This window comes from Rattus norvegicus, chromosome 17 (assembly GCF_036323735.1).
Source record: "Rattus norvegicus strain BN/NHsdMcwi chromosome 17, GRCr8, whole genome shotgun sequence".
Classification (NCBI taxonomy): domain Eukaryota; kingdom Metazoa; phylum Chordata; class Mammalia; order Rodentia; family Muridae; genus Rattus; species Rattus norvegicus.
Window position 1 is genome coordinate 39165578 of NC_086035.1, and position 27637 is coordinate 39193214.

Sequence of the window (27637 nt, forward strand, 5' to 3'; positions counted from 1 at the left end):
ACACGAGTGCCAATGTGGCAAGCCCGCTGATTGATGCAGACAACAATGGCTCCTCACTAAAAGCAAATCGTGACTCTGAGGACACTAAACTGTCAAAGATGTTGATAGACTGAGACATTGTGTGTCTCATTAAACTCTGTCAGCAAACTCTGCCTCTAAGGATGAGATCTGTCGCCTTCCTCCATTGGTGACATAAATTAGGAAGGATGCACCAGTGGTAACTTCTCAGAGTTCTCTGAAGTAATAACCTTTAATGTACTTTTAAAAATAATGTTTGAAGCATCCTCCTTTTCTTACACTCGTCTTATTGAAAAAATAAAAGCAATTTTGTGCCTATGAAACAAAAGTTCAGATTAACATCATGTGGCTTTGCTTTTGTTTACTTATTTTTAAAGATGTAAAATGTAAATTACCTGTGGATATGTGCATTTTTATATGATTTTCTAAACTGAGTTAAATGCTGACAGAAGTTAGAAGAAGGAATCAAATTCATTGATGTAGGAGTTAAAAGTTCTTGTGAACCTCCCAACATGAAATGTAAAACCAAATGCTGGTTCTTTGTAAGAGCAGTAGGCATATTAACCTCTGGGTTGTTTTTGCAGAATCAATTTCTTGGAGAAAAACTCACTACAAAGTAGAGATTAGTATTATCTTTGCTTACATATGTGTAGGTACATCAATCAATAGAGCAGAATCAGAAGTATGGAAGCTAATCAATAGCTGGTCTGGAGGAAAGGCCTTTTTATCAATTAGTTGGGAGAGTAAAAGTCAGTACAGTAAGCATTCTGAAACAATTGAATGGCTAATAGAAGTGAGTCAGATTGTCAGTTTATCATATTACCCTTAATCAGTTAATTTTCTTTGTGATAAAGGACCATTAAAAATACTACTTATGGAAGAATGACTTTATTTTGGTTTATGATTCCAGAGGGGTAGATATACAACTGGAAAGCATACTAGAAAGAATAATAGACAGGAAGAAAGACAAGAGCTCCCATTATAACTTCTCTGTTACAAACAGGGAACAAGGAGCAACTGGAGAAAGGATGAGGCTATAAATCCTTAAACTGATCTATTTCCACTGAGTCTTCACATACTAAATATCCCTTGACCTCATCAAACAGTGCCACCAGCTGGGAATCAGGTGTCCAAATAATTGAACTTATGGAGAAACATGTTTCATTCATGACATGTCCAAAAGCTAACTGAAAAATGGATCAAGGATCTCAGTGTAAGAATGAGAACCTCAACTCTTGGAAAACCATCATAAATCTCCAAAGTTTATATTTAGGAATGAATGCTACTCAAATAGAAAGTATGACAATAAATGATTCAACTTGATTAAACACACACACACACACACACACACACACACACACACACTTGCTTCTTTTCTCTCTGTCTCTGAAATATAGTACACTTTCTTAAAATATTTTATGAACCCAGATGCCCTTCAACAGAGGAATGGATACAGAAAATGTGGTACATCTACACAATGGAATATTACTCAGCTATCAAAAACAACGAGTTTATGAAATTCGTAGGCAAATGGTTGGAACTGGAAAATATCATCCTGAGTGAGCTAACCCAATCACAGAAAGACATACATGGTATGCACTCATTGATAAGTGGCTATTAGCCCAAATGCTTGAATTACCCTAGATCCCTAGAACAAACGAAACTCAAGACGGATGATCAAAATGTGAATGCTTCACTCCTTCTTTAAATGAGGAAAAAGAATACCCTTGGCAGGGAAGGGAGAGGCAAAGATTAAAACAGAGACTGAAGGAACACCCATTCAGAGCCTGCCCCACATGTGGCCCATACATATACAGCCACCCAATTAGACAAGATGGATGAAGCAAAGAAGTGCAGACCGACAGGAGCCGGATGTAGATCGCTCCTGAGAGACACAGCCAGAATACAGCAAATACAGAGGCGAATGCCAGCAGCAAACCACTGAACTGAGAATAGGTCCCCTATTGAAGGAATCAGAGAAAGAACTGGAAGAGCTTGAAGGGGCTCGAGACCCCAAAAGTACAACAATGCCAAGCAACCAGAGCTTCCAGGGACTAAGCCACTACCTAAAGACTATACATGGACTGACCCTGGACTCTGACCCCATAGGTAGCAATGAATATCCTAGTAAGAGCACCAGTGGAAGGGGAAGCCCTGGGTCCTGCTAAGACTGAACCCCCAGTGAACTAGTCTATGGGGGGAGGGCGGCAATGGGGGGAGGGTTGGGAGGGGAACACCCATAAGGAAGGGGAGGGGGAGGGGGATGTTTGCCCGGAAACCGGGAAAGGGAATAACACTCGAAATGTATATAAGAAATACTCAAGTTAATAAAAAAAAAAAAAGAAAAAAAAATATTTTATGGGATGATTGTCCTTATGGTCACATCCCATTACTGGGGCAGTTGGGGCATACACTCAAGCAGGAACTTGATAGGAGCCATGGAGGAATGCTGCTACTGTTTTGCTTACATACTGGTTTAAGTTTAACAAGCTTTCGTATACATTCCTGGACCAACTGCCCAAGGAATGATGCAGCTCACAGTGTTCCGGGAACTCTTATGTCGATTCATATTCAAGACAATTTCCCACAAATATATTCATAGGCATATCAGATCTGATAAATACCTCAATTGAGATTCCATTCTCTGGAGACTGTTAAGTTGTGTCAAGTTGGCAGTCAAAGCTAATTAGAGCACCAATATACACAGACACATAATATTACACTGTAGCACATAAACATGTTAAAATATTACATGGAAAATGTAAGAAAGATAGAAACATCAACAATTTAAACAATACTAGGAAGAGACAAAACAACTCACAAAATAGGAGGTAATGTTTGCACAACTTGTGTGTGTTAAGAGACTCATTCTAAAAATAAAATAAAATTTTAGAGTTCAATAAAAAGACAACCACATTTAAAATTGGCCAAGAAAACAACAGTATTTCTAGGCAATATAACAAAAATAAGCAATAAGCAAAATTTAAATAGTTCGGCATTAAATTCACACACACACACACACACACACACACACACACACACACACACACACACAATCACTTTTCATAGCTCAAAATTGCCAGAACCCAAAAGTTAGATAATAACTAGTGTTGGTGAGAATATAAAAAAATTCACACATTTTTTAAAAAAATGATGCAGCCACCATGCAAATTTGTCTAGCACATCCTCCAACAGTTAAACAGACAGATGCCATATGCTACAATGAGTCTATTTGTGGGAATCTACCCAAAAGAACTAAAATCTTAGGTCTTCCTGAATACGTATACATAAATATTTATAGTAACGTTATCTATACCATTTCAACATGAAAGAGCCAAATATGTCCATTGATGGATGAGTAAAATATCTAATACAGTACAGCATACCTGCATAATGGAATATTTTTTCCAATGTGAGAAGAGATGGAGTAGTCACATGTACTAAAGGAGAGAAATGAGTCTGGGAAAGTTACATAAGTCATTCACAATTATTTCATAAAATTCTATCATACTAACATGACATGTCAGAATAAACACAGAGAAAGTCAGAGGGTGGACAGTGAGAACTAGAGGCATTGGAGGGAATGGGCAGCTAAGACTTACACTGCCGATGCATACCTCCAAGGACTTGGAAAATCATTGTGACAATAATTGCAAGGGCCTATGCACATGGCAGAATATGTTGCAATATACATTTTAAGTGAAAGATAACCATATATATACCACAAAATCATTTAGATTTCTGAATGAGTAAATTGTATGTTTGTGAATAACTTCAGTAAAGCTTTTAAAAATGCAAACCTGTTCTACAAATTCACTAAGTTAATGAATCTTCATTTTAAACATGTAGGAAAATTGATATCTAAATTGTTGTCACACAGTTATAAAGTGTGAAGTGTTTCCCATTATTACATCGAGACTTGCGTTTTCTCTATCACCAGCAAAAATTTATCACTACTCAATGTGTGAGTGCTGCCATAGAATAACAATACCTCCAGATCTACTATCGTAACATCTGCCATGTCGTTATACACTATTTCTGCAGTGGTTTTCTGTGTTTTGTTTTTCCTCTCACTTTTGACAAGATCACTTCTTTGGAGTTAAAATATATAATAAATTGTTAAAAAGGAATATTCAAAGTTTTCATCCTAAAGCATGCCATTAATCTTAGCCTCTGGGGGGAGAGACAGGCATATCTCTGAATTTTGGGTTAGCCCCATCTACATAGTGTGTACCAGGCCAACTAAGGTTACATGGTGAGACTCTGTCTCAAAACAAACGAACAAATAACACAATTTCCATTCTCAATAAAATGTAAACATAGCCTTTGTTGTATAGTTTGCACATATTTACTTTATAATCTATCAGGCAAGTTTAGCATATTTCTAGTTGTATTAACTACCAATTATCATTCATTTTATCATCAAATAATTTTATCTTTATAACTTGTATTTGTATTTATGTTTACAAATATTTGAGATATTATTTGTTTTATTATTCTCTAACACAATACATCTAGCCCACAGCCTCCCCACCCTCTACTCCTCTCAATTACTCCCACCTGCCCTCTATTCGAGTTACCCTTCAGAAAAGAGAAGGCCTCACAGGGATATCAACCAAACACCGGAGTGGCATTATTGGGACATTTAATTAAGCCATCTCATTCTCTGTTGTATCATTTGCAATTATGATCATTCTTGTGTTCTTAAATTTCCTTCTTTATAGTTATCAATGAAAAAAGAAGTCAGAATATAAACAATGTAGCAACATTAATATATAGTTATCTAGCTTTTACTTTATCAAACAAATGTCTTTCTCCAGTGTGTAAGAACCAGTGCTTTTAAATCACTGTTGGACTAGCATAACTTTTGTTAATACTCAATGCAATCGATCAATCAATCAATCAATCAATTAATAAATTTGTCTTAGTTAGGGTACATATTCTTGCACAAACATCATCACCAAGAAGCAAGTTGGGGAGGAAAGGGTTTATTCAGTTTATATTTTCATGTTGTTGTTCACCACAAGAAGTTAGGACTGGATCTCAAGCAGTTCAGGAAGCAGGAGCTGATGCAGAGGCCGTGGATGGATGTTACTTACTATCTTGCTTCCCCTGGCTTGCTCAACTTGCTTTTTTATAGAAGCCAAGACTACCAGTCCAGGGATGGTACCACCCTCAAGGGGCTCTCCCCACTTGATTACTAATAGAGAACATATCTTACAGCTGGAATTCATGGAGGCATTTCCTCAAGGGAGGCTCCTTTCTCTGTGATAACTCCAGCTTGTGTCAAGTTGACACACAAAATCAGCAGGTACAATTGTCAACTTGATACACAAACACATCATGTTTAAGCCTCAACCCTTACATTCTTATTCATCTCCAAGATCTAATGTTAAGAATCCCACAGTCTTTACAAATTCTTACATATTAAATTTTCAATCCCTTCAGAATATCTAATCTCTTTTAAAATTCAAAGTCTTTTTACAATTCAAAATATTTTACTATGGGCGCCACTAAAATACTTTCTTCCTTCAAGAGGGAAAAATATCAGGGCAAAGTCACAATCAAAAACAAAATCAAACTTAACCTTCCAATAGCAGGGATCCACTCACGATCTTGGATCCTCCAAGGGCTTGGGTCATTTCTCCAACTCTGCACTTTGTGGCACACACCTTGTCTTCTAGGCTCCAGATGCCTGTACTCCTGCTGCTGCTGTTCTTGGTGGTCATCTCATGGAATTGGCATCTCCAAAATATTGCTGTCTTACACTGCAACTAGACTTCACCTAGCCTCTCACAGGCTCTCTTCATGTAGTCAAGCCTCAACTCCTTTGTATGACCCTTTTAGTCCTGGGCCATTAATTGCAACTGAGTTTGCACCTTCACCAATGGCCTTTCTTCCATGGCCTCAGCTGCTCTTCATGACCCTTTCATGCCTTCAAATCCAGTGCCACATGGGTGACTCATACACATTACCAAGTTCAGTCACAGCAAGAGGTACAATCTTGGCTATCTCTGGAAAACAGCCTCTTTGCACTCTCAGAAAACACTTCCTTAAAGATTTCACCCCGATGATGCTGGTATCTTGTTATTTACCACTAATTTCTTAGCTCCAGCTGACCAACATCAATAGTCACAGTAATGTAAAGGTTGTTATATCTTGCTAATAACAGCTAATTCTTCATTCCCAACTAACCAAAACCACAAAATCTTCAAAATCAAAACAGCAACAGCCCTGATAAGTCTTTAATCTTCACTCTGAAATTTCACAAGCCAGGCCTAAATCTCCTGCCCTGTTCTCAACACTATCTCCATGCTCCTACAGAACATCCCTCAAAGCTCTTAACATCTCAATTGCTCTTCTAGCTCTAAGTTCCAAAGTCCTAACCTGGTCCTTCCCAAATCATGGTCAGGTTGACGCAGGAAAACATGTGGATAAGAACAGAGGCAAGAATGTTGAACTCTAGTGAAGGGCAGGATAACAAGGCAGAGGGACATACAAGGGCTTTCAAAAATCTCTCTAGCTTTTATGGCTGTAAACATAGCACAATTTAAAAATAAAAACCACAAGTTAGAACTAGTATTCTTTGTCCTGATCCTGCGAACACTTTAGGCCTCAGATCTCTAATTCAACTTTCTATGTCAGGTTAGCTTTTGAGTGTTACGTTTCCGGTTATGTCCACCCATCAAATTCTGAAACATGAATTTAAGAAATTCAACCCTTCTCAGAGCTCCTGTATGGACCTATATGTTGCATTAATGTGTTTTAAGTAAAAAATAATGCCTCATTACACAGTCATCCTTGTAATTTACCAATTAAGTCAAGCATTGTGGCATATTTTATAATCCCATCACTAAAAAGACTGATGCAGAAGTGCCAGGAGACTGAATCCAGCCAGTTCTACAAAGTGAGCTCCAATACAGCATAGATTAACTAGAAATTTCCAACCACTTTGCAGCCACAAATAAAAGATCAGTAATTAGTGTTAATATTGACATATTTCTCTATTAATTCTGGCCTGACACAGCATCATGCTCATCAAAATCAAGTTTAGCTACTTCCCATTTCCATTTTGTTTTCAATATCAAGGACTTTCTGTTTTACCCGTGTATACAAATATACACCATTAAATGTGTCTGACTTTCTATGTCTTCTTGTAAAATATTTTCCTGCTTGGCACATGTAAAATATCAACCAAATAACTCTTGGTAGTTCATTATGAATTTTACTAAAATGGATGTATGTATACACTCTGTGTTCTAAGCATTTAAATTAAAAATGAAATGGAATTAACAAACCAAAGCAAACAAATTCATGTGAACCATCAACCTTACCTTACTAATTTGAAATGGTATTGCTAAATACAAAGGTAGAATTTCTGTTAAAATAATATTGAACAGGATCTTAAAAAATGCAACACACTGCAGCATGAAATATGGGTAGCAACAAGAGGAAGAGCCTCCTAGACAAAAGCAGTAGCTATAGAGACCTTGAGCCAAAGCATTTTTAATGGAAGGAGTTAGACCAAAATTTCAGTAGACAGTTTCAAAGAGAAGATAAAATAAAAATATGCTTAATCTCCCTCTCTCTCTCTCTCTCTCTCTCTCTCTCTATATATATATATATATATATATATATATATATATTTAGTTTTTGAGTTTTATAGTTTTATACTGAGGTGTCCTTGCAAAATGACCTTAGTAGTAGCATGTGGCAAAGCATGCTAAAGACACAAAAAGCAGGCAATTCATACTGCAAAGGTTAAGACAGTAATATGAATAAAGTTCTCATGAACTCAATCTGTATACAATCACAAAGACAAGCTCATGTCTTTTGTGGTGTTGTGTTCTAGCAAACACTAGCCAATTGCTCCACTGTTGAGTTACAACCCAGATTATTTTGTTAATGATCAGTTGTTTCCATTGCTTTTGGGCTTGTGGCAAGTTACAGTGACCACAGTAGTAGTTTGCAACAGAGCAAAGATGTTCAAGTCACGCTAAAGACACAAAAAGCAGACATGGAAGCAGAAACGAAAAGTCCTACCATCTTCTGGTCATGCTCACAAGACAAAACACTACCCCAAACACACACACACACACACACACACACACACACACACACACACACACACACACACACACCTCAACCCTTCAACCTCTTAAGTTACCACTACCACTCCAAACCACCAACTTAAGGAACAAACCTTCAACATATGGGCCTTTAAGGATGCTTTCACATACGAATTACACCAAGATCAGTAGATGTGAAATGTTGGAAAAAGCATACAATTGATCACAATTGGTATTTACTTCATCTTTCTTACCAGAGACCCTTTTGATGCATCCTTCTCAATTTCTACCTTTCTCTAAAAAAAGGAGGTTATTGTACAAATAAATACACTCTGTAGATTGGACAAGAAGAGACTAGCTAGATATGCAAACACTGGATCCCCTCAGAGGGACAGAGAGGCCAGAAAGACACTGAGGATGCTATAGTACAGGGTCAACATTGTTTATAATCAGCTCAGCAGATCTCTGTGAATGGCAGTTCTATTGGCATCAAAGAGTGGCTTTGCTTTAGCTGCTGTAGATGAGTGTAAACATTATGTGGAACACTTAACTCAAAGTTATCATGACACTCTCAGAGAGAAACTATTGGCTGAATAGATTTTGGAGCTCCTTATATATTGAATCATGTCCCCACAAATCATTTCTAAATCCCTGATCCATGAATTTAGAGCTTTATGATCATGTTTACATCTTTGCTCTTAATACACAAAAGGCAGAAAGACCATATTCATCTCTAGATAGTGTCTATTTATCCCTACCTGAATTGACTAATAACGCATGACATATATCACAATAGAAAGTTATTCTCCAATCAAAAGAAATTGCATTTTGGTATATGGACAAAATGTGTGAACATTTATAACAACATGTTAAGTACATTAGAATAGACACAAATTACACACAAATTAAAAACTTTGAATTAGCTGACTTACACAAAATATATAGAAACGGGAAAATTTATTGAGAGAGAGTAGAGAAGAGATTATCATAGATAGAAAGATGTGGACTCAGCAATTATTGGTCACAGAATTTGACCCGAGGGACTGAAAAATTCACAAACCATGTAAGAGGTGAAGATTTTTAAGCTTTCACGTCACATTCAGGAGCACAGATATACATGCTTAGAATAGTTTGAAAATAAATATGATTTATGTGTATTACTACAGCAGCAAAACTTAAAAATAACATACTACAGGTGACATTTTTATTGGAAAATGTTTTAAATTTGATATTGCTGGGAGATATTGATTGGTCGAGTCAGTTATAACTTATTCATTTGGTTTGAGATGGAGTCACAAAACCGCTCTGATCTCTAGATGCTATTCATCCTCTTGCTTCCCTCTGCTTTGGGTAGAAGAACAGGGATTATTTTTTCCTTTACTGGAAGGAGTTTCAGCTCCTGATTTATTTTTCTGGCATGACATATCAGTTTCTACATCAAGCACATCTATCATTTCAACACAGTTTTTAAAACAACAAACAATTTATGAATTTGACTCGGGTACATAAAAGGTGAAAGAACCAATATGCCAAAATAAAATGACCTATGAGAGTGGTAAGAGTAGCCCTTGATCAGCATGAGTTATTCTAATGTCTATCCAACATGGTTCTACTAATTTCTCTTCTTGTTCAAGTACAAAGTCTCTCAGTTCTTTCTTTCCTCCATTCGAGTTCATTTATGCTATGGTAATATTCCTTACTATTTTTGAAAGGTATTGTAAGCTTTATTGATGATTATATCATTTCTCAGCCTGACTAAAATTTCACTTCTTTAGCATACCCAAAATCAATTAATAAGTAAAGTTAGTTTGGTTAAAGTGGTTCTAGAACAATAGCTTGAGAAAGATATTGGCAAACACATTGTCAAAAAGAGGTTTGAAGACAGAAAACAAGTGTTAAATGATGAGGACTCCAAGGAGATTTTCAGGATGATGATCATATTTAAATCAGAGGTTGTTAGATACATGTGAACATGCAGTCAAATTTCAATGAATGGTGTATTTTCTCTCCTGGGTAATTCATATTTCAATAATAGTAGAATTAAAAGACACTCCATGACTCTAGTAATCCTAGTCATGGTGAACACTGTCCGTGGTAATCACAGTAAACATGAGAGGTAATAAATAAATCGAGTTGACCTACTAGGACTCAACAAAGAATGTTAGACTAAGTAATTCTTGAAGATGAGGCTGAAGCCACTGAAGCTGACACTCAGATAAAGGATGAGAAAGATCCCTAAGCAATGCTGAACTCAAAGAATATGTAGAGAGAAACAGTATGTTATGAGACTGGGGACGTCAGCTATTGGGGAACTCTGTTTACCAGCTACAGATTAACACTTGAAGCCTTCATTCAGGCCTTTTCCTTGAAAGTGTTCAGTCATTTGTCCTGGTTACTATTTTCTGGAAGTAGAGAAACATAGATTTCAATTCTTGCTGGATACTGTGAGTTGATAACAACTCCCGGAATCCTGAAATCTAAGTGCTCATGGCCTGTTTGGGCCAATTGCATGGAAGTTTAGTAAGGACACACAGGCGCCTGCCCTCCCCTCCCTGGTGAGCAATGATTTTTGGAAGAAATATATTCAGCAGCCCGAACAAAGTTCCAGGTTGTATACTCAGCTTGTGTAACTGTGCTAAAATTCCATCACTACAACAGATAAGTGAAACTGATAGATAAACATAGAAAGAGAAAGGGTAACCTCCAATCATAGTTTTTAAAGTTTTGACCTTTTAGGGATTGGTCTTATTGCTTTAAGTCATACAACTTGAGAAGAGTGTGCCTAGTAGAGAATAAATCACTTCATGATCAGGAAGCAAGAGAGAGAAATAATTCAAGAAGACAGTGCTGGGACAGTCTACAAGAATGCACCCCAAGTGGACTCGCACAAAGAAATACCATTCAGCCTGACTTTATAGAAAACTACTACAATCTGTTAATAGTGCGTTACAAGAAAGCAAATGTTTTAGCACACACTTCTTTTTCTTTCTTTTTATTAGGAATACTTAAAAATGTACGTTTTCAAAAGATGTACTTACTGGTGAGTTTACTGTATATGCAATAATGTTTTTGATTTTTTAAAAATCTTTTTTATTGGATTTTTTATTTACATTTGAACCCTTTCCCTGTTTCTCGACCATAAACCCCCATCCCATCCCCCCTCCCCCTTCTTCTTTAAGGGTGTTCCCCCTCCCCAACCAACTAGCCCTTCTTGCCTCCCTACCCTGATATTCCTGTACACTGGGAGTTCCAGTCCTGATAGGACCAAGGGCTTCTCCTCCCATTGGCGGCCAACAAGGCCATCCTCTGCTACATATGCATCTGGAGCTATGGGTCTGTCCATTGTAGTCTTTGGATAGTGGTTTAGTCCCTGGGAGCTCTGGTTGGTTGGTATTGTTGTTCTCACGGAGTTGCAAGTCCCTTCAACTCCTTCAAGCCTTTCTCTAACTACTCCAATGGGGGCCCCATACTCAGTCCAATGGTTGGCTGCTAGTATTCACCTCTGTATTTGTCATGCTCTGGCACAGCCTCTCAGGAGACAGCTATATCAGGCTCCTGTCAGCGTGCACTTCTTGGCATCAGCAATATTATCTGGGTTTGGTGGTTGTATGTATATGGGCTGGACCCCAGGTGGGGCAGGCTCTGAATGGCCATTCCTTTAGTCTGTGTTGCGCCAAACTTTGTCTCCATATCTTTCCTTATGAATATTTTTGTTCCCCCTTTTAAGAAGGACTAAAGCATCCACACTTTATTTGTCCTTCTTTTGAGCGTCATGTGGTTTGTGGCTTGTAGCTTGGATAATTTGACCTTTTGGGCTAATATCCATTTATTAGCACTTACCATGTGTACTTTTTTGTGATTGTGATCCATTTGTCTATGAATTTCATGAAGTCATTGTTTTTGATAGCTGAGTAGTACTCCATTTTGTAGATGTACCACATTTTCGGTATTCATTCCTCTGCTGAAGGACTTCGGGATTCTTTTCAGCTTCTAGCTATTGTAAATAAGGCTGCTATGAACATAATGAATCATGTGTCCTTGTTCTATGTTGGTGCATTATTTGGGTATATGCCCAGGAGTGGTATATCTGGGTCCTTAGGTAGCACTATGTCCAATCTTCTGAGGAACCTTCAGACTGATTTCCAGAGTGGTTGTACCAGCTTGCAATCCCACCAACAATGGAGGAGTGTTCCACTTTCTCCACATTCTTTCCCAGCATCTGTTGTGACCTGAGTTTTTGATCTTAGCCATTCTGACTGATGTGAGGTGGAATCTCAGGGTTATTTTGATTTGCATTTCCCTGATGACTAAGGATGCTGAACATTTCTTTAGGTGCTTCTCTGCCATTTGATATTCCTCAGCTGAGAATTCTTTGTTTAACTCTGTAACCCATTTTTAATACTGTTATTTGACTGTCTGGAGTCTAACTTCTTGAGTTCTTTGTATATGTTGGATATTATCCCTCTCTTGGATGTAGGATTGGTAAAGATCTTTTCCCAATCTGTTGGTTACCATTTTGTCCTGATTGCAGTGTCCATTGTTTTATAGAAGCTTTGCAGTTTTATGAGGCCCCATTTTTCTCTTCTTTATCTTAGAGCATAAGCCATTGGTGTTCTGTTCAGGAAATTTTCCCCAGTAGCACACACTTCTTTAGAGAACTTTCATAACCAAGATATTGTAAAAGTATCAACTGAATGTATTAGGGATACCTACAAGAGCTGACTTCTTACCAAAGGAAGCAGTTTGTTACTGCAGCGGTCACAGTGAATAGCATCTACAACAAAAACTGGAGATCCAGAGTTCATGATTTCCACTGTGTCCTACACACTGTCGCTGTGTGGCTATTATCAATCACATGCCTTTTGCCTCTTATTTGTAAGTAGAGAGTGACAGGAGCAATGTTCAATGTGTCTCCTTAACTGCATTGGGAATCCATTCACACAAAGCTCCTGAGTATTATTATCCAGAAGCTCAGGTTATGAAAGGAGAGGTAAGGGCTTGCCTGTGTTATTGCTGGTTGAATGGGAGAATGGGGATGGAGTGGAGTGAGGCACCAATGAATATCTTACTGAATCTGATCTTCAGTTTCTTTGGATCACAGAACAGAAACTGATGCAGTTCGGGATTTCCATTGTCACTACCCTGACAGCAAAACACAGATATTGTTGGGACAAGTTTATCTCAGCTGTGTTCTGATCTACTCTGTTTTTCTTTACTTAAAAAGCCACAGATTTATATAGATTATCTGGATATGTTCTATGATTCTGTGAGTTATAACATTGAAAACACATCAATTCTGCAGTGTTGCTTTCTTTGGTCAAATCCTGTTCATAATTTAGCTCAGTCCACTGAAATGATGAGAATCAGTAATACGAAGCAGCAGAGAACATCTCTAGTCATAAGAGTGCTATCTTAACATTTTTAATTTCTAGGAACTAAAAGGGCTTGAAATACATTCCTGTGCCATGAATAGAGAATTGAAGCATGCTTTCCACTGGCAAAAGTTGGAATTGTTTGACAATAATAATGATAATAATAATAAAATAATCAGCTATTATTTACAAAACAGAAATAAAATTCAGAAGTCCTCAGTAATAGAAATCATGGGGAAAATAGGAGCAAATAGAGATCTCTTACTTTAAGTAGAATAAAAATTGCAGGAAGAAAACTTGCTTTGGAAATTTAATATATTTCAAAATCACTGGGTAAATATTTGATGAGAAATGAATTATCTGCATAAGTCAGGTATTGTGTTGCATGCTTTTAATGTCAACAATCAGGAATCAGGAAAGCCAGATCTCTGTCAGGTCACAACTAGCCTGGTTGTCATAGCAAGTTCTGGGCCCACCAGAGCTCTATGCCAAGACCTTAAAAAATATTGCTAAATCTCATAGTGTCACTCTGAAATTGTGCACAAATTTTGAACAGAAAGACAATGCCTTCACACATTAGAAGTGTACCAGTCACCATATTAAATGTCTAAAGCCACCATGGAAGAAAACTGTTTCTTGTTTCACAATGATCTCACTTTAGTGACATGAGTAAGAAACTCATACAATTTATCATGATGAAATACGAGATACATGCAAATTTGAAAACATCCTAGGCAATTTGTATTCTTCACAGATATCAAGGTCAAAGAAAAGACAAAGAAAGCTTAAGAAACTCTCTGAGATTTAGAGAGATTAAACTACATAAAACCTTAATTTAATACAATCCAGACTAGATGCTACACTGAAAAACCAATAAGAAGGGCATTACTCAGAGAAAAATGAGAGCTTGAATTTACACTGTAAACTATATAATCGTATTTTACTAAGAATTTATTAGTAGTAATTTATTGCTTTTTATAATTAAAATAAGATGTTTTTGAATTTAATTTTATTTGAAAATGTAAAATAGCTTACTTACGTATAAAGTGACACAATATCCCAAATTGTATTTCCCATGGTCCAGGAAAATAATATTTTGGAGAGAAATGGAGATTCCAACGAAAAAAATATACAAATGGTTGTGGCGTCTGAATCAGAGGCATACGGAGCCCCACTATACTCATGTATTCACTTCTCCACACTGAATCCACACCCTACCCATCAGTTTCTTTGACACTAAACATTTCCAAAATTAGGATCTTAAACATCTTAAAACATGAATAACTTCCCTTCTGCTCATGGATCTCATTTAGTATATGGCCCAGCAGACAGGCCTAGATCTGTTTATTGATTGACTGATAGATAGATAGATAGATAGATAGATAGATAGATAGATAGATAGATTTCATACTCATTCATTCATTCAGTATATTGACAGATAACTTTCTTATGTTTGTTTTTCTATTTTTAGCATTTACATAGACTGAGGAATTGTTAAAATTTCCCTATGAACAAATATGGTCTATCCTGTCTTCTGTAGTGAAAGCATACACATCTACTTAGTTTACATCTAAAATTAGCACCTGTTGTCAATCACCTCCTGACATTTTTCTAGAAAATAAATTTCTTTTTTTTTCCAGAGCTGGGGACCGAACCCAGGGCCTTGCGCTGGCTAGGCAAGCGCTTTACCACTGAGCCAAATCCCCAACCCCTAGAAAATAAATTTCTGATACTCCTCTTAATTGTTGAAATGAAGTATCCTTTAACCTCAATCTTTGGTCACCTCTATAATCATTTCCACTTCTAATGCTTTTAAATTCCATATATATTCCAGAAGCTTCCGAAAGGATGAAGACTGAAACAGCTATTAGGGCCTTCACTTACACATCCAGCTGTCAACTGTCACCTTAGGCAACACTCGTTTGGCTTTTCACTACTCCCTATCCCCTTCATAGCACTGAAGATTCTGCATCTTGCAGGTTGATGTTCTGAGAGAAACAGGCCACCATTCAACCACTTTGTCACTCTGTTTACCAAGAAAAAGAGCATCCTCTTCCCTGCACACGGAAACAAACCCAGATTTGAGAAGGAGATGATGAGAAATTTACCATTGTTGATGAACTCTGGATGTCACATTGACCGCAGGCCAGTTAGGTACACGGCAGACTGGTACAGTCATTCAGAACACATAAAGTAGCACAAAACCAAAATACGTGAAGAAAGGAGGAGAGTAAAATAAAACAGATCATGCCAAAGAAAACAAAGAACTCAGGGAATAAAAAGAAAGGATAACTTTAAGGATTTGGGGTAAAAAAAGCTAAAATCATGAAGGGAAAAATGATAGTTAAGAGGAAAACTAGAAAATCGTGCATAAGATATTTTAAGAGAATGTTAAACTACCTTCAAACTTTGAGGATTAATAACTAAAAGATTAAGATATAAGCATTTGCATAGTTTTCTCATGTAGTCTGTTTGCAAAAATAAACAGAGATCTCTGGTGAAAAGATAAAAGCCCACTCTTTTGCAGAAAAAACTTTAATATGAAAGAAAATATATTATTTTTAATTTAGTTTTTTCAGGTCTTTGTGTAATATTTGGTATAACTGTGCTTGACATATGCCATCACCCTAATCTGAAGCTCAAACATAATTTATTTTACAGTAAAAATCATGAATCTTCTGATACTGGAAATATAAGGTGTATTATGTCATCCATTTCTGATTCTAAATTAAAGTATAATTAATAGCTTATGGGGGATAGAGAGCATAGAAGAATAAGCTAGTTGGGATTATGAGGAAACAGCTTGATAAATCCAGAAATCAAAGTATATAATAGTATCTCACAGGACAGGTACTTCAACACTGATGAACCCGAGAACAAGATGATAACCCATCTGTAATGAAAGCATGAAAGAGAACCAAGAGAATGAGTTGAATTTAAAGCATATCTCTTCGATAACAAGGAATATTGAATATAAACCTATACTACATAAGAAGGTCTTAGAGATTATACCTGAATAAGCAGATTAGGTAAAGAACTTTGTTCTTCAATGTTGTGATAAACACCACTACCAAAAGAACTTAGGGAAGAGACAATTTATTTCATTTCACACTGCTGAGTCCTAGTTTGTCACTGAAGGAAGTCAGATACTCCAAAGGAAGGAACTGAAGCAGAATCAGTGGAGGAAGATTATTTACTGGTTCAGTCACTGGGGCCCTTTCAGCCTGCTTTCTAATACAGTCCAAAAACATTTGCCCAGGAATAGCAGTATTCACAATGAGCTGGGCCTTCCCACATGTATACATGACTTACTGACTGAATTATGTTCAGACAGCCTATAGAGAAGTTTTTTATGAAAACAACTTTTAAGGTTACTATGTATACTAGATATTTAGTTCAGGCTCTGAATTATATGTCTTATTTTGTTTGTTCTTTATAAGAACTGCCTGTGATTGGAACCATTTTTGAATGTCAAAATCAGGAATTGTAGAACCAGGCTTTCATCAGTGAGCAGCTACTAGAAAGACATAGACATTCATTCACTTTAGAAATTGCTGTCGGTCATCAGGATGCTCTTTATCTAATCTGAAAGTATGGAACTCGTGAGTGATATGACATATAAACCACAGACAGGGGATCCATAGGTATAAAACCATACTTAAAGTTAGGAACTAAATGGTACTATATGATATGGGAATAAGACCTAAGTAGGGGTAATACAAAAGAGTAGCAAAGAATCTGCAAAGTCTTCAAGGTCACATGGTGCATTGGAATGGTTTACATTAAAATTCTTGGTGGAATGGTGGTGAGCACCCACACTCACATTAATATGCTTCCATGGCTCCTTAAATACTTGGATTCATTACATTTTCGTGAATCTTGCATGCCATTCTTGATGGCTGTGTCAAATCCCAGGGAACCCTGACTGTTATCACTTATGCAAGAAAATGTCGATGAAACACAAATTGCATTAGACAATATAATTAATTGCTTAGTCATGAGAACTGAACAGAATCAGAAAAATAAAATTATTATATTCTGAGATGAATAGGAGTCAATTGTGGATGATCATTTGTTTCCTCCAGGTTTGAAAGTACGTATGCAGAGCACAATCCTACTAAACTAGCAGCTTCACGCTTCCGAAATGAAGGTAACAGAAACAAGAGGTAATTTAAAATAGACCCTAATTTATAGTTCTGAGTAAGCCAGGGAATGAATATATACATTAAATAGGAGAGAGATTAGAGTTTCCTAGGGAAGATAAAGCAATGAGCATAAATTCTGTGTGGAAGATAATGTTCAGTATTGTTTCACAATGCGCCAGATGTTTCCTGAATTACTTCTCTCATTCCATGTCTGCTAGGTTAATAATTTCAAGGGGTCCAAGCTGTGATGTGAGGTGAGATTACTTCCAGAAACAAATGCTGCAAAGCAATAATGAGTAATACTGATAGTAATGCTAAGAGTAATGATAAGACTATTTCAAAGCATATGGCTCAGAACTGCTGAGTATTGAGTTGGATTCGAGAACTGGAATAGCATGTGCCACATACCTTTAAGGCCGGTTCTCTTTGAAATACCAAACATAATACATCTGGTGAGATGGCGCATTAGTTAACAGCAAGAACTTCTATTCCAGAGGATTTGTATTCAATTTCCAGCACCCAAACTTCACCAAAAGGGGTTCTATAGCTCTCCACTGTCTTAAATGGTCACCTGTGTTCAGGTGCACAGACTTCCTACAGACACTTATAGAAACACATTCACACAATCGAAAATAAGATTAATCTTTTAAACATTAAAGAAATACTACATTATTACTGTTTAGGAAATGAAGACAACCTCATGGGATAGCAAAACAGTGATGGTAACATTCCTAAAAATTTTGGCTAAACACCTATGCAGCATCTTTTGTAGATCCATGTATCCATCCATGTGTCTGGGATGACTCTCAACAAGATACCAGTGAACATGAAAGATGCCTTTACAACTAGGAAGAACTGAGTATTCAGGCATGGGTGTGTGTTATCAGTACTCTTTATAAAATATGAAATTTTTGGCCATGTGTAACACTAGTTAGAAATTTCTACAACCTGCAGAAGGGGCTTTAGCAATCTGAGATGAAGGGCCCTTCGGTGACGTATTTGAAATTAGCTTCATATGGTTTTAGAATTCAAGAGCAGGACACCACAAGGAAGATAAACTATTACAACAGAGACAGATATTTTTACATTCTGTATTGCTCACTATGAGCTGAACTAATGTCCGGGGCATTCATGTCTACGGTAAGATTTCACTTTATCCCTTTATGAATCCTACTGAAAACTCTTTAGTGGAAGATAAGACAGTGCAAGCAGATAGTAGAAACCACCTGCTTTAAAAAAGATGCTTAATGACTTCACAGTCCAGTAATGCATTGAAACGCAAAACAGAGAGCTGCAGAAGCGTGTTTGTGTAGGGCTACCAGTATTGCATCACCTACCAATGTATGCGTAGGAAATCATCAAGAAGAAAACTTTACTTGACTTTCTCACTCACTTCTTGTGTTATGGATGCCAATCAGCAGTAGAGTACTAACCTGACATGTCTGAGGCCCTTAGTGCATTCCTCAGTAACAAGAATGATGGTGGTTGTGGTGACAGTGATGATGATGATGATGTGATAATGACAACAGTCCTTTATTCACTTCTTTCCAGAAAACATCAAGCAAAAGAGGAAATACAGGAAGACTACCTAATTCAGAAAACCATAAAAATATATCTGAGTAGATGATTTCAACAGAACCTGTGAACTTAATCTTAATGGGCTTGATGATTTTCAGAATACACTCACACAAGTCTTCATCTTTTTTCTTTGCTGTTATTTGTAATTTTCTGATATTGTAAAGTTCTTTGAAGCCCGGGGATAAAATGCTGACTAAAGTTCAATGTCTGGTTATTTATCATTTGATCTGCCAATGTGTTTTCTAAACTGAAATTCTCTGGATTGTGCGCCATATGTTCTCAAGTACAGGATTGTGCATCAGAAGGATTTGCTTTTTATGTTCAGCAACAGAATTGCTTACCCGCGGGATGCCGTGCACTTTCGTGAGGCAATCACAATAAATTTTAAACACTGACATCATCTTCTCTTGTTGATGGTATAGTTTTTAAAAGTGGGGGAAAGGAATTTGTAAATTCTACTTTTTAATACTGGGAACTGTGCCCACAGCTATTAAAATGACACAAGATGAATTACTATTTGATAGATTGGTTAACTTAAGCTATTAGATCAAAGCGGAAGATCTGGCGACAAATGGACAGCAAGAAGGACTTTTTCAGTTAACGGACTCTTCCCACTCACAACCCAGTGCTGATTACAAGAGTTTTTAGTCAGGGGCCTATATAGTTAAATGAAAACACTATCATATGGTGCATTATATACTCAATAAATCTATAGAGCCTTGCTGTCATGTCTGTGGACATTGTATATACAATAAATGTGTGGACCCATGCTGTCATGTCTGTGGACATACGCAGCTTTACACCAGCTGTACACTTAAATGAAATGATTTCAATAAACTATCTCAGTAAACTTGATTAAAACATGAATTTTTTATTGTTTTCACATTCACACACATGTAAGGCTAGAAACCGCACCTATGAACTTTCATCTGCTATAAGGAGAATAAATGTGGAATACAGTGTGCACAATGCAAAATCTTTGAAATACAACAAATTCAGAAAATTATTCTTAAAACTTTTTGATAATTTGGAGAATGAGTCATGAAATAATCATCCAGTATTAACTTATACAATCTAATGTAAGTTTCTAACTATGTTTTCCATACTAAGTTCACAAAACTACTTTAATCTTTAATTTAGTGTCATAGGGTTGTTATAATAAAAGAATCTGTGCATTGAACTTTATAGGAGATTTTCTATTTATATTCATTGAAGATCAGTATGTTTATGGAAAGATAATTCACATAATCCATCCATTTATATTATGAATATTGGATGATAAATACCATTCTTATGTTCTTGTCGCTATAATAAGTTTTCACTTGAAGATTAAACTTTCTTTCATTATGTTTCTCTTCTAGAACTACCGCAAATCATCATTTGCATTTGACAGAAAGGCCCCTCGGATGACTGACATTTCACACCAGCCAGGTCCCTTCCAATCAAGTATAACAATCCCAGTGCCATCCATCCTTCTTACATTGAGATATTTTTTATGTTAAAAATCAAAACCTCAGTTTATTTTAGGGTTGTAAATCTTTCTTCCATATGGTTTCTTTTCATTGAATATGATCATTACATAAGACAGGATGTGGATTCAAAGAATAAGTAAAATGACCATAATTGCAGACAGGTGATTACTGCTAGTTTGGGCAAAATGGATGCCAATCAAATAGTAAAAACATTACTGATACCAAAACCAGGAGCTTGAGAACATTTGGTAAATATAATTCTTCACAGTGAGAATTTTTGTGATCAATTTGTTTGTATATTTTATACTGTGTCTATATATTTCCAAGTGGTGTCAACTACAAAATCACATTCTTATAATTACTTATATCACAATTTGTTGAGCCTGGGGAGTTTTTCATAGTTCCTGAGAGCTGAAGCCCAGGTCTTGTGCTAAACCCAGGCTTTATTGCTGAGTTACATTATCAGCGTGTTTGGTAATTATTGAACAACCATAATTTCGCTCCTTTTATTTCTCTTGTTGACAACACAGGCTGAACATTTTATTTAATTTTCATTTGTTTCAATGTTACTGAAAATGGACACTGTTTTCATGTGTTCATTATCTATTTAGGTTCCTGAGTTGTGAGTTCCATGTTTCCTGAGCACAAGCACAGAAACTATATTGCATTCATATAGACTCTATCTATTCTGTTCTTATTAAAGTATTTATATAAACTTTATTGTAAAATTACTTCCAAATAAATTAAAATACCACACAAATTTGGGAAGACAATACAAATCTGACTGCTTTTCTACTCTAATTTTGTCAAAGCTATTTTGGTTTTCATTGCGGATAAATATGTACATCTTGTTTGATAGCAGCATACAAAATTAATGAGGAGTTCCACAGGGACTTTTCCAAATCCAAACTCTAACAGTACAGAAATGCATTAAGCTCTATATACTTTGAGTGTAAATAAATTTACTTTGTGCTGTTCTTGTTCTTTTTTGATTTGTGGGATTTTTATGTTTTTTTTAAATTGTAGTCAATTTCACAATTAGAAAAAAAGATACTATTTTGAGCTGATGACAGACATGGATTATTCTCTCATTCCATTTCTAACTCCACATCATCCTGCTCCAATATTTAACAACTGCGCCATTCTCTTAACTAAGTAATCTTTCCTCTTCCCACTGACTTAAATTCACTGTTTTATCCTGGCCTTCATTATTTCAGACTCATGAATCCCCATTTAGGACAATACTTTCTCGTTAATTTAGATGTTTTCCTGCTCTAATTAGATTTCTAGAACTAGTATATACTAGCATATATTCTATATCTAGCCATATTTTATTATCATTTAAAATATAAAATAATTTTCACTAGCTGCCAAAATACTTTATATTTTCTGTTAAACTTTAGGAAGACAATCTAATTTTAATGATGAGAATAATTATTAGACATTTTTCTATAAAACTTGTTTTTTAAAATTTCAGTGAATTTCTCCATATGTGTATATGTCATTCCCACAGAAGAATATGACACATGATGTTAAATTAGGCTTTTAATAAGTTCATATAATCTATGATTTACTAATAAATATACTGCAGAGCTGAGTTTAATTGGTCTCTTTCAATTTTTCTGTTTTGGGTAGATTCTACATATAAAGTTATTCTCCTTATTGTACTTTCTAGTGATTATCAGTAGTTTGTTATTATATTTTCTACTCATGTCAGATCTCATCACCTCCATGGATTGGACACATTGGATTCTGTGATTTTGATATGGTTTCCAGACTTTATGCATTTTTGGTTGTCTTCTATTTCAGCCTTTGGTATACTAACTAGCACACAAACTTTCCTAGGATTTTTGCAATTTCATATATATACATATATATATATATGAATATATATGTATATGATTTATCAAACCCAAAGTTATCATTCATTTATCTATCATCTACCTATCTATCTACATATATATGATATGTAGATGGATAGAATGTAGATAGGTAGATAGATAGATAGATAGATAGATAGATAGATAGATAGATAGATAGACATCTCTAATTCTGCAAATTAAACTAGCATGAGTGCTCTACCTGATCTAATACCAATACTTTAGTCTTTCACTAGAAAAGTATGATCTTCCAGTGCCGTCTCAGTAAAAGATTTATAGAACTTTTTAGCTCATGGACATTCTGCCTAAGATAGTTGAAGCTATTTATAAATGAGAAAGCAAAACACCTAATTAATCTATGTGCTATATGTTGTTACAAAAAATAGGACAAACCTATTAAGCAAACAGAAATTTCCCTGGTTTGACATCTCAGGTGCTTGAAACAGACTAATTAAAAGCATCAGGCAGCAGATGCATGGCACTAGTTACTGGACATCATGTCTTCCCATATGTCTTCTAATTTCATCTTACAAACTGTCATAGTCACTCAAAGCAAAGCGTTAGTAATAAAGTTAAAGATTTATGAAGAATTTCAATCATAAGGAGGAGTCAATAAAGCTTGTCTTTCCCATTCTGCTTCAGGTTGATTTCTTATTGCTCCAAATAAAGACCACAATTTGTCATGTGACTTCAAACTGAAGCAAAGACACATGCATGTATTTCCAGCTTGAGCCCTAGTCCAGTCCAGTCAGTTTTCTTTTTTCTTCAAAAATCTTTGCAATGAATTTGTTCCCTAAATTGTCCTAATTGCAAAAGAAGAAAGTCTTCCCTTTTACTCAGTATCCTGTTCATGTGGCCTGGAGATAGACTGCTAGCACAATTTCAAGGCAATTTAAAATGGGAACCAGAAAGTAGTCCTTGGTTTATCTTAGGAAAATAACTTCAATGCATTTCTGATCAAAATTCTAGACATTCTACCAAAGAAAAACATAGGATAGTGGATAGTGAGCGCCCTTGGCAATTAGCTAATGAATTCAATCACTTGGCTGTAAAATAAAGCCTTAAGAGAAAATGTATTCAACATGGAGATTGCTTTTTTCATCTATGAAAGCAGAGCATGAGGTTCCATTAATCCTTTGTTTCCATATCTTCTAGAATGGGGCTTTCCAACTGATACTCTGTTACTTGTCTGTTCTCTATTAACAATATAGAGTTATTTATTCATTGAAGAAAAATATAAAGTAATAGATTTAGTCCTGTGATTACCAGAGGCATCCTGGGAAATATCCTATATTCAAGACACAAAGGTTAGCTAGAAAATTCTCTGTAGGCAACAGGTTAATGATCTTACAAAGAAACAGGTGCATGGCCTAAGCAAGGACTGTCATGGACGGAGGACAGACAGAGTACTTACTTAGCCAGCAGTATTCATGGTGAAGATTCTGAGGGCTTTGTGTATCTGTGGCATGCATCTGTAGAAAGTGGCGTATACTTTACTATACTTATCCCTCAATAATGTCTGGCATTGTTTAGAAGCCCATAAGGCAATTCCATCCAGTTAATCTAAATTTTCATGTAATTTAGGATGTCATAGAAAATACTTGATGCTGAATGTACTCATTTGTGGATTTTGGTGTGAACATTTTCTTTGATATTTTAGAGATCCTTGTGTCATAAACAGGAGCCCTTGACCTCAAGTATGACTTTTCTATGACTTATTCTGCCCTGCATTTCACATTGCTTAAAACCTCATAATAAAACTTGTGGTCTTCTTACCTGACCATTGTTCCTAGATCACTGTGTTCAGCTAAGAGGCCTACACTAGAATGCTTGATATCTGATACCATCAATAACCTTATATCCCCACAGTTTATAAAGAATGACTTTGACTTATTTTGTTTTTCTATTTCCCCTAATTAGACTGAACTTTGAGGTTTTTGAGTAGGACAATGTTGGCGTCCGAGAGTTGATCCACAAACCACATGAACACTGATCTCTTTTAGGGATGATTTATTGAATACACATCCTAATACCAATTGAATCAGGGATGTAGCTCAGAATTTTTCTGAACTAGAACAAAGCATTTCTCTAGGTCAGCTTATAAAGTAAACACACACACATACACACACACAGAGAGAGAGAGAGAGCACACACACACACACACAGAGAGAGAGAGAGAGAGAGAGAGAGAGAGAGAGATTAACAAAGCAAGACAGAGACAGAGACACCACAATAAGCACATGCACAAAGTTCTGACCAGTGATCAAGCCATTTTAGACATAACAGTTTATATTGACCTTTAATTTGATGGGTCCTATGTAAATCTTTGTGGAATTTCTAAAGATTAACAAACCTCAGAACATAAAGATTATAACAGGAACTATATTTAGCATGATGCTTCTCTGAGTAAAGTTATTTTTCTGTGTCAATCACTGGCAGGAATATTACAGAAACAATATGAAATAGCTGCAAGGCATGGAACAAAATGTCTACAGCTATGCTGGGGGGTCTGACCACAATAGATTATAGGGTACCGTGCTCCTTTGGTTCACATTTTACAAAGAATACATATCCTGAACATGGTATACAGAATGACTTAACAGTGATGACATCTACTTTAATTAACTGACACTCAATCCATTTCCTACTCTTTAGTTTTGTGAAGTTTCAGTACTGGCCTCTTTAGAAGGAAATGACGCCTAAGGAAAATGAATATTGCACATTTAGTAATTCTTTAGGGTAGCGTCATGATTTTTTGTAAATCTTTACATTTTAAGATGAGAAGTTTATTACTAAAAATTAGTCGGTACTATTTGTACAACCATCCTAGCTTGGTGGAGACTGAAGAGAACGTGAACTTGATAAATTAGCTCTAAAGAAGAAATATTATTTATTCTGTCCTTGCAACTTCTAAATGGGCCACTGGAAAAGTGAACCAATGAAAACCTTTGATCACACTGAGTTTTCCTCCCTATCACATTAGCTCCAGGCAAACAGATTCTAAGCACAAGAAAGGCAATTTAAACCTGGCATTACAAAAATGCTAATAAATGGCCAGGAGATCAGAGTGAAATCAGTAGTTTTGATCTTCAACAAGGCACTGGTTCCTAGGCAGGGCATTAACAGATTTGATGTTTAGTCCCTGACCATCAAAACTACTTAGCATGGTTTCTACTTTAGATATGTAGCCTGAGATAAAAGTTCAGGGTATGGAGGCATGCAACTGTTCAATACTCTTGCCTAGTAGCTATGCTTTGAAAATATCAAGTACCCTTCACCTCAGCCCGTATGGAAAATTCATAATTCTAAGAAGTGTTTAAAATGCAATCAATCTTAGCTCTTTCATCCAAAATTTATACATTTTAAATAGCATATGTAAAAGGGTTTCTCTGATAGCAGTTTTTGCCTGGATAAAAACCATTTTTAAGTCCTTTTCTAATCAAATTTCCTTTCTTGATATTCCAGTACCCTAAAACATAATCCTGCAAGCTAAAATGTGGCTTCCAACAATATTAATAGTTAATAACAATTAAAAGAACATGATACAACTAAAGTAATTTTCTCAGACATACTAAAAACAAGAGATCTTTTTAAAAATTGTGTGTGCCCACTTACCTCATAGCTTATTTGACACAATGTTTAAAATGGCTAATGTTACCTATCAATTTGACATACACAGGACGAGAGCGCTCAATCGAAGAATTGCCTCCATCAAATTGGACTACAGGTATGTCTGTGCAATATTTTTTGATTGCATATTGATATGAATGCCCAACCCTCGGGCAGATCCACACCAGGGCAGCGGGTTAGACTGGGCCATGTAAAAAATGCAGTTGAATCTGAAAGTAGGAAAACACCAGTAAATAGTGTTCCTCTATGATTGCTGTTTCAATTCCTGCTTGAATTTCTATTCTTTCAGAAGAGGTGAAGAATACACTGGAAGTGTAACTCAAACAAACCATTCCCCCCGAAATAGTACTTGAACAGATTAGATAATCATAACAAAAAAAAGGAAATGTGACTAGGGCCATGTATCTTGTTGTTTGCCTCTTCATACACCAAATTAGATGGCCCATGGACTGCTGGTCCATGCCTCCCTTCTGACAGCAGAAGTGTTGAGATTATACAAATCCATTATCATGTCATGAATTATTCATTGAGCTATCTCTCCAGTCCTAAATAACGTTTTTTCTCTCTATTTCTCTGTCTCTCTGTCTTTCTGTCTCTGTCTCTCTCTCTCTCCCCCTTCCTTCCTTCTTCCTTTCTTTTTTATTGGATAATTTATTATTTACATTTCAAATGTTATCTCCTTTCCTAGTTTCCCCTCCAGAAACCCTCTATCCTATCCTCCCTCCCCCAGCTTCTATGAGGGTGCTCCCCCATCCACCCACTCCAACCTAAACACTCTGGCATTCCCCTACACTGGGACATCAAGCCTTCATAGGATCAAGAACCTCTCCTCCCATTGATGGCAGAAAAGACCATTCACTGCTGCAAATGCAGCTGGAATTATGGGTCCTACCATTGTACTCATTGGTCGGTGGTTTGATCCCTGGGAGATCTGGGGGTATGGTTGGTTAATATTGTTGTTATTCCTATGGCATTGAAAACCCCTTAAGCTCCTTCAGTCCTTTCTTCAACTTCTCCATTGAAGTCCCCAAGTTCAGTACAATGGGTGACTGCAAGCATCCCCATCTGTATTTGTCAGGTTCTGGCAAAGCCTCTCAGAGGATAGTTGTATCAGGCTCCTGTCAGCAAGTACTTTGGCATCCACAATAGTGTCTGGGTTTGGTGTCTGTATCTAGGCTAGATCTCCAGGTGGGTACAGTCTCTGGATGGCCTTTCCTTCAGTATCTGCAACACATTTTGTTCCTCTTTTTCCTTTAGACAGGGGCAATTCTGGGTTAAATATTTGGAGATGAGTGGATGGCCCCATCCCCCAACCAGTACCATGCCTAACCTCTGGATATGGTCTCCACAGACTCTCCCTCCTGTTTGTGTGGTATTTCAGCTAATTTCATCCCCTTGGTTCCTGGACCCTCTTAACTTCCTAGTACCTGGGACTTATTGGTGGCTACCCCCAGTTCCCCATCACCCATTGGT